Below are 9,760 nucleotides of genomic sequence, written 5' to 3'. Positions count from 1 at the left end.
CCTGACCCTTGTGGAACGCCTCAGAGGTACAGACTTGTCAATTGGCTCAACAGGAGTTTCCTCCTCAAGTTGAGTGCTAGGGTTTGAAGTTCCTTCACCGCTTGACTCTTGAATTTCTTCAAGATCAACTTGCCTCCCACTGTTTCCTTGGCTTATGAACTCTCTCTCTCTCTAAAGAAAGCCCTCCTAGCTACAAAGACCACATTTTCACTAGGTCTGTAGAAAAGGTAACCAAAGGATTGTTGTGGGTAGCCGATGACAATACACCTCTCGCTTCGGGGTTCGAGCTTATCATGAGTCTAGCATCTCATGAAAGCCTCGCATCCCCAAATCTTGATGTGGTCTAGTTTGGGTACTTTACCAGTCCACACCTCGTGAGGAGTTTTGGCAACTTTCTTTGTAGGGACTAGATTAAGGATATGGGCGGCATACCCCCAGAATGAGATTGGTAGCGAAGCTCGACTCATCATGGAACGAACCATATCTAACAAGGTTCGATTACGCCTCTCCGCTACACCATTCAACTATGGTGTCCTGGGAGGTGTCAATTGTGAGACTGTCCCACATTCCCTTAGATAGTCAAGGAACTCTGAACTAAGATACTCACCACCACGATCGGATTGAAGCATCTTAATGTTCCTGCCCAATTAATTATCGACTTCCTGTTTAAATCCCTTAAACCTTTCGAAAGTCTCTGACTTATGCTTGATCAAGTAGACATATCCATATCTACTGTAATCATCAGTAAAAGTCAAATAATAACGATTAGCATCCCTTGTGGCATGTTTGAATGGTCCACACACATCCGTGTGTACAAGGTCCAACAAACCTTCACCCCTCTCACAAGACCCTGTGAAGGGTGAATTTGTCATCTTTCCAAGTAAGCATGATTCACAACTATCATCTGACTTTAGGTCAAATGACTCCAAGACTCCATCCTTTTGGAGTTGGCCTATGTGTTTCTTGCTTATATGTCCAAGACGACAATGCCATAATGATGCTTTATCCAAGTTATTATTATTAATAGAATCAATACACAAAACATTATTTCCTAAGTTATCTATAACAGATACAACTTCATACACACCATCACAAGGTAATGCTTTAAAATAAAGAACATTATTAAAGAAAGCATCAATAGAACCAACTTCATTATTAAACGAAAAGGTAAACCCTTGTTTGTACAAAGCATGAAAGGAAATAATATTTCTTGCCATTCCTGGCGAATAACAACATTTATTCAAATCTAAATTAAACCCACTACTTAGCGATAAAGTATAAACTCCAATCTTGGTAATATGTAAAGCTTTCCTATTCCCCATGATTAAGTTTATTCTTCCTTGCTCCACATTCTCACTTCTTCTTAGTCCCTGCAAGTCACAACAAATATGAATACCACAACTGGTATCAAGGACCCAAGATTTAGAATGGGGTGAGTTATTAGAAATGATAGTGTAAATACCTGCATGGTTGGGTTTAACTTTCCCATCCTTCACATCTTGCTGGTATTTTGGGCAGTTCCGCTTCCAATGTGATTTTTCATGGCAATAGAAGCATTCAGCCTCTTTTGGGTCAGAAGAAGGAGTGATGAAACCTTTCTTGGTTCCACTTGAAGAAGATCCATCAAGGGTCTGAGCCTTGGTACCCTTCGAAGATCTCTTTCTTTTCTTCCCTCGACTTTTCCCGATTGCCAAAACCGGAGTAGAGTTTGGAGTAGGAATGTTAACACCTAACTTCCCTTTAAGACCTGTTTCTGCGGTCTTGAGAAGTCCCTGAAGTTTGCTGAGTGTGACCTCTTCCTTATTCATGTGATATGTCATGCGGAATTGATCATAGCACGATGGTAAGGAGTGCAAAATGATATCTATTGCAAGCTCCTCAGGGAAGTTCACATTAAGCTTCAGCAAACAATCCACATACCTTTTCATTTTCTGCATGTGGCTCGTGACGGATTCCCCGTCCTTCATCATGGCCTTTATCATGGAGCAGATGATTTCATACCTCTCTTGTCGTGCACTTTGATGGTATATTTCCATCAAATCCTGGTGCATTTCATAAGGGTAGAAATCCTCATAAGACTTTTGGAGTTCCGTTGTCATCGTGGTTATCATGATGCATGCCACTTTCATAGCATCCCTTTCATGTGCCTGAAAGTCAGCGATCTCCTGAGGAGTTCATTCGAGCATACTCACACTCGACAACTCATTCCTCCTTGATCCCTGGGCGTTCCAAAGATTCTTGCTTGGGATGTACACCGCCCCGGTGCTTTTAGTAGTACGGGCCCAATACTACTATCCGCACCGTATCAGAATACACCCCAAGTCCTCCTCTTCGGATCCCAAGTTCCAAGTATTCTATTATGCATAATCCACTCTCTAACTGATCTCTCATAAGCCCCTCGCTACTACCTACTCACTATCAAGCATCTCATAGTAGATCACTTCTCCATAGGCTAAGGCATCACAAATCAGGCCACTCTAGTCCTAATAGGAGTACCTAGCCTACTCTAGGATGAGAATACATCATATCAATATCAATATCACATAACATGAGGGTATTTTGGGAAATCACCGTTCGGGCGCGGACTGATCGTACACACAACTCTGCTCTGCGTTTTTCCAGAAATCTTTTACTCTTTTTGAAAATACTTCTCAAATCCTCAATTTGAGTTCAAATACGCCCGAAGGTGTACTTGAATCCCTCAAACCAAGGCTCTGATACCAACTTGTAACACAGTAAGTTTCAAAACAATTTTTCGCATTTTATAAAAAACACAAATCATTTAACATTCATAGAACACCAATGTTTGAAACTCAATCCATGCCATATAAAAATCCCAAGATCTGATAACATAAAAATCCCGTGTGTGTGTGCACTGATCAAGCCGGCGCCTTCCCACGGTCATCACTAGTACCTGAAAAAATAAAACCAACACTGTAAGCACAAAGCTTAGTGAGTTCCCCAAAATACCACACATAACACATATTAGCCACTCGAGGCTATAACTCTGTGGGTCCGTGGACCCTACTCTGTGAACCCTCTGGTTGTAACTCTGGGAACCTTCCGGTTCCAACTCTATAAACATGCACAGCATAAATCACATAGAAATAATGCAGTACAACACATAACATATATATATATATATATATATATATATATATATATATATATATATATATATATATATAGCATACAAATACTTTGTCACATAGCTCTGATTACCTACACAAGGTAAAGTATAGTGAGAAGACTCACCTCGCGTATCTCGATAACTCGCAATTCTCGGAAATCACTTGCGCTCGATCCCGCGAGCTATAATCCTCCTATAACACAATATATCTCTAATTAACACTTTCACAACTAAGGTTGACTAACCCTATCAAGTCAACACTGGTCAACTCTGGTCAATGGTCAATGGTCAACTTTGACCGGACTCGGCGAGTGCACAAGGGCGACTCGGCGAGTCTATACGTGTTCACTGACTCCTACAGATCCTCTCTTGACACGTCGAGTACTTCCCTAACTCGACGAGTTCCACCTGTCATGAATCGCGAGGCCACCACGACTCAACTCGCCGAGTCTCAAGAACAGCTCAGCGAGTTCAGGCTTGACTCAGCCCCTATTGACTCTCCCTGACTCACTGGGTCATCCCCCAACCCGGCGAGTCTACTCGCTGAACAATCCACATGAAACCCCAACCCTACTCGCCGAGTCTCAAGAACAACTCGGCGAGTTCATGCCATGCACAAACTCTATTGACCTTCTGAGGTCAGATCTACTTTCCCAAACCATAGATCTGGCCTTCTCAAGCATGAATGTCACGTAAAGTTCGAAACTTGATGCTTGTAAAACTCCCCACAAGGCATATAAAGGAGATTTGTTCCCAAAAGTGACAACCTAGGTCCAATAACTCCATAATAACCCAAAAAGCTCCAAGGGTTAAGGTCTCTGGACCTCTTTGAGTCCAGATCCAAGGCACAAACTCGAAGAGGGACCATTTGCTTCACATAATCACTCTCCAAAGGGGTTAGAAAACCCTAACTCTAAAGATCAACCCTAAAACGGAAGGAGGTTCGAACTATTACCTCAAAATGAAGCCTCTGGACTCTGGATCTGCTGGAATCTCACCTCCTCCTTGATCTTGCCACCTTCTTCTTGCTAAACAAGGAATACAAAAGGTCCAAAAGTGACTTCCTCTCTCCCAAAACGAATCAGCTCTCTTAGGGTTCTCTCAAGGGACTGGTAGCCACAATGGGAGGCTATAAGTGCCCTTAAATAGGCTCTAAACCCAGGGAATTAGGGTTTCATAAAACAACATGGACTCGCCGAGTCCAGACGCGAACCAGTGCCCATAGCCGCGATCTTACTCGGCGAGTTTGGGCTCCAACTCACCGAGTCTCCTCACAAATCTCCAAAAATATAAGAATGAATAATACCTAGGAATCCGGGTTGTTACACTCATGATCTTCTTGAGAGTAGAAAAACTCTTTTTCCTCCGTGGACTGTCGAGAAGCTTATAAAAGAAGCAATTGAAACTCCCAACATCTTGTGGCTCGAACTAGTGATTTCCTTGGATCGGATCAGTTATGTCGACTCTCAGTTCGATATGCCACTGACCCGAAAGGCCTTCATCTTCCATGCTTTTGAAAATGTTGCTGATGTCCCTCATCCTCACCCAAAGGTTGATAGGGAGCTTGTTAAATTCTATATGAGGTCTGCTCAACCTCAATATCAGACATGGAGTGCTCAGAAGATCATCAACGTTCGGGTCCTCAAACCGTTTCGTGAGGGGAACTTCACGAACGTTCGGTTCAAAGTGCTAAGGGGTTCTGCTAAAACTGAACACGCTATATCACTTGCTGATCTTCCCAACCTGAATCCACATGATCGGATTATTTTGCATAACATCCTCCTCACCAACGAAGCTGAGTATGGGCCAATCATCGATCACTTCAAAAGAATGCTTGTATGCTACATTATGGAGGTTGCCAAGATGGATCAGGAGATCGCAAGTATCTTCAAGAAGAAGCCTGCTATCTCTCCTGTTGGCTCTGCTAGTGATTTGAACATGATGCAGATGGGAAGAATCGACCCGAAGCGGAATTCTATCATGTTCACAAGGAACGAAGGCCAAAAATGCCTGTTCGCCTTGTCAAATAAGCACCTTTACACCATTGCGTGCTTGGAACATGTTCTGGAAATCATTCATCGATGCAAGAAGAATTCAGCAGATGACAAGAAGTATTTTGATGACATGATCCAATGGTACATTCGCTTCAGACAGACCATCCTTGCCCTCATTCTACGTTTGTTTGAAACCACAAAGAAAGTTCCTGCAGCTGGACCCAGCAAGCCGAAGTAATAGTCTCGCTCTAATTGACGCAAAAGGGGAGATTGTAGGGTCCGAAAGGTGTTGCGTCTTGGGCTCGCTCTTTAGTCCATTTTGTTTCCGGATTGGGCCTGTCCATCCGTGAGTTATTTCTAGGGTTTAGTATTTATAGATGCTTGCATGCATCTTAGTAGGTAAGATTTAGAAGTCGATTATTTCAAAGATATTATCTTTATCGTTTGTAACCCTAATAGCCTCTACAGCGGATGTTCTTTATCGAGCTCTGCTGAGGCTTGAATCTATTGAATCATTCGAAATATTTTGATTCATTCTTGTGCTTTATATTATTGTTTAACATTTTTGTGATTAACCTGTTCAAAGATCTAAACGATCAAAGAGTTCCTTAAGTCTTCAAAAATCAGAGAGTGTCTCATACCAAGCCCTTGGAGCTTGTTTCAGGACATAGACTGCTTTTTCGAGCTTATAGCAGTGGTCTGGAAATTCATCATTTTCAAATCCTGGAGGTTGCTGAAGATAAACTTCTTCTTTTAGTTCACCATTGAGGAAAGCACTCTTAACGTTCATTTGATGTACCTTGACATTTTTGTGGGCTGCGTATGCTAGAAAGATTCGGATGGCCTCCATTCGTGCTACCGGAGCATACGTTTCATCGTAGTCAATGCTTTCTAGTTGACTATAGCCCTTGGCAACAAGTCTTGCCTTGTTTCGGATGATTGAGCCAGATTCATCTAGCTTGTTCTTGAAAACCAATCTTGTACCAACAATAGTATGACCTTGTGGAAGAGGAACAAGTTGCCATACTTTGTTTCTTTCAAATTCTTCTAATTCTTCTTGCATTGCAGTTATCCATTCTGGTTCAAGCAAGGCTTCTTTGATCGTTCGAGGTTCAACCGAAGACATAAATGCTGCATAATGGCAGTGGTCAGATAAATCCTTGGAAGAACGAGTCTGGATACCCGCTAATGGGTTGTCGATAATTTGACCTGGTGGATGGTCTTTTGTCCATACATGAAGACGTGGCATTAGATGATCAGTAGCTGCGGTAGAAGGAATGTCTTGGATATCAGAGGAATCTGCAGTTGGGGAACGCAGTTCCCCCTAGACTTGAGAACATCCTGCTGAATCATCTTGATCTGTTGAAGCAGAGTTTATTTGAGGAATTGGCAGAGATTGAGGTTCCCCCTGGATTGCGGATGGGAGTTCTTCTGGAACCTGAGAAGGTTCCCCCTGGAATGCAGATGAAAGAGTGACAATTATAGGATCGGATCTAGTCTCAATATTCTTTATGAGTTCGTCATATGAGTCGTCCGAAGGTTCGATTGATGGTGAGACTTCACTTCGGTCAGGAATATAAGTAGCATCAGGTACTGGAACCTCAATGGTTGCAACAATATCCATAGTAGAGCTTTCCCCCTCAACTGGAGAGGTGGAAGTATTGAGCGATACTACTTCAGATAGAGACGGTCCAGATACGTCAACATGTTGTTGTTGAGTTGCGGATGCCACTAGGACTTCGGATAGTTTTGCCATTTCAATGGGATCAAATAGATCATCATAGTTGATTTCAACTAGATTTAGAGGTTTAGAAGTGGCTGGAATGTCACTTTCCATGATTGTAGTTGTTTCGGTAGATGGAGGTGCACTGCGGATGTAAGAGTCATCAAATTTCACATCAAAGCTTTCAATGATCAACCTTGTTCTTCTGATGAGCACTCGATATGCAACCTTGTTAGTGGAATAACCAAGGAAGATACCTTCGTCAGACTTCGGTGCAAACTTATTGAGTTGATCTCTATTGTTGATCACGAAGCATCTACATCCAAAGATATGAAAGAAACGAACATTGGGTTTGCAATTTTTGAGCCCTTCATATGGTGTTTTATTGAGACGCTTGCACACAATACTTTGGTTTTGAACAAAGCATGTGGTTGCTACTGCTTCGGCCCAGAAATAGAGAGGAAGTTGGGTGAAGTTAAGCATGGATCTGGCTGCTTCAACGAGTGTGCGATTTATTCTCTCTACTACACCATTTTGTTGTGGTGTATAGGGTGCTGAAAAATTGTGAGAGATGCCTTTGGAAACTAGAAAACCGGTCAGAAGATGATTAGTGAACTCAGTTCCATTATCACTGCTGGTGCGTCTGACTGGAAGCTTGATTTGAAGTTCGATTTCTTTGATGAAGTTTAATGAAGATTTGTGATGTCTCTGATTTGAGTCTGAGAAAGAAGATCCATATGAAGCGTGTATAGTCATCAACAATAACTAGTATATACTTTTTGTGGTGAAGACTGGCTATGGTTGAGGGACTGCAGAGGTCGATGTGTAAGAGCTCCAGTGGTTTAGAGACCGAAGAATCCATTATCAGAGGATGACTTGCTTTGGATTGCTTACCGCATTCGCATGCTGGACAAAGAGTATCGTTGCTGAATTTGAGAATGGGGAGACCAGGAACCAATTCTCCTATGACGAGATTGTTAATGTAGCGAAAATTGAGATGAGCGAGCTTGCGGTGCCATAGCCAGCAGACTTCGGATACAGCTTTGGACAGAAAACACAACTGTGGTTTGCCAATGATGACAGAAACATCAACAGGGTACATAGTGCCTTCGCAACATGACTTGATTAAATAGGTCCTGCGATCACTCGTCATTATGTAACAGAATTGATTGTGAAATTCAAATCGATGTCCTGCTTTACATAGTTGGCCAACACTGATAAGATTGTGTTTAAGACCTTTTACATAAGCAACATTCTGAATAGAAAAGTTTCCCGTAGTGAGAACACCGTAACATCGGATGACACCATTTGCATTGTTGCCAAATGTGACATTTCCAACATTGCATATAGGCCTGAAATCCCGAAGGTACTCTAACCTTCCGGTCATGTGCAAGGAGCAGGCACTGTTAATTAACCATTCTTCTTCTTGTTCCTCCTTGCACAAAGCCTGAGATTTAAACGGTTAGTTTAGGCATCCAAACAAGTTTGGAGCCAGGGACGATTGATGTATTCTTAAATGATGCATGGTCCGAGGTTGCATGAACATGTCTTTTGTCATCTTTCAGACCGAGTCCTAGGTGTTTGTTTAGATTTGGATTGTTACGATTTTTCTGAAAAGTACGTGATTTCGGACTTTGATTAGACTTGACATGAGATAAAAACCTTTGACAGCTGCACTGACATTTGCAAAAAGAGGGTTTGTCATTGAATCTGACATTGTGCTTGGTCAGCGGTTTATGGGGTGTGTTGGACTTGAAATTAGTCCGAGGTGGGTAACTTTTGAAAGATTTGACATTTAAGTTCTGAAGAGTTTGTTTTGAACGAGGTTTCGCACGTGTAAATCTTTGAGTTGCTCTAGGTGGATTTGATAAAATTCCTTTCCATTTGTTTTGATTTGATTTTAAAAGTGTTGGAGTGGGTAAAATTCCTTTCCATTTTGGGTCAGTTGAAGAGTAGATCTGAAAAACATAGTTTCTAAAAAGTTTGACACCTTTTTGGGTTGTGTCAGAAGTAGCAGAAGTGGCTTGTGAAACTGAACTTTCCTTTTTGTTTGTTTTCATGAAAGAAGAATTTTCTGAACTCTTGGATTTTGGAATTTTCTTATTTTTTGAAAAATTTGGCCTACTTTTGTTTCGAGATCTAATTTCTTCTTTGAAAGCTCTTTTTGCCAAAAAAAAATTGGTAAACCGCAGTCATTGTTATTCAACTACGGTTTCCTGGAACCTTTTGGATTATTTTGGAAACGTGGGCTAGAATCATCAGAACTTGAAGATTCTGGAATTTGAGAGCATTGGCCTACCTCAAAATTTTCTATAGGCAATTCGTGAAAAATCGGTTGAAGAGATGTAGTTCCTTGAACTGAAGAGTTGCAGTCATTGATTTTTAACTGCGGTGAAGATGATTTGACTATCGCAGAGTACGTTTTAGATGAGACTGCGGTGGGACATTTCTGGGACAGTTGATTATAGTCTGAGGACAAAGATTGAAAGTCCTCTAAGACTTTGGGGCCTTCAAGAACAATTTCTTCATCAACTCCGGATGAAGCTTGAGAATTGGAGTGAGTTGTGCCACTGATGGGAATTTGATCACATATGTGACTAGAATCCATGGGTACTATTTCCTCAATGACACAATTATTTCTCAAATTGTGTAATCTACCGAAGTGAGTTTTAATATCTTTGGGAAAAGTCTTCTCATTGATAGGGAAATGAAATTCTCTATCAGGAGGGACATACACTCTGTCTTTGTTGAACCGAGGTGAGGAATCCATTGCGGTAGGATATCCATTTGACCAACCCCAATTATATGTATTGTCAACGGTTCCATTGTTTAACAAATTTTCAATAGCCTCACTTTCATTAAACAGTTTTTCAATTAAAAGATTCAAGCGTACCATTTCTCTTTGAGCTAAAT

This window comes from Lactuca sativa, chromosome 9, assembly GCF_002870075.4.
Source record: "Lactuca sativa cultivar Salinas chromosome 9, Lsat_Salinas_v11, whole genome shotgun sequence".
Taxonomy (NCBI): Eukaryota; Viridiplantae; Streptophyta; class Magnoliopsida; order Asterales; family Asteraceae; genus Lactuca; species Lactuca sativa.
The sequence above is the reverse complement of the archived record's forward strand: the minus strand, read 5'-3'. Positions refer to the sequence as shown.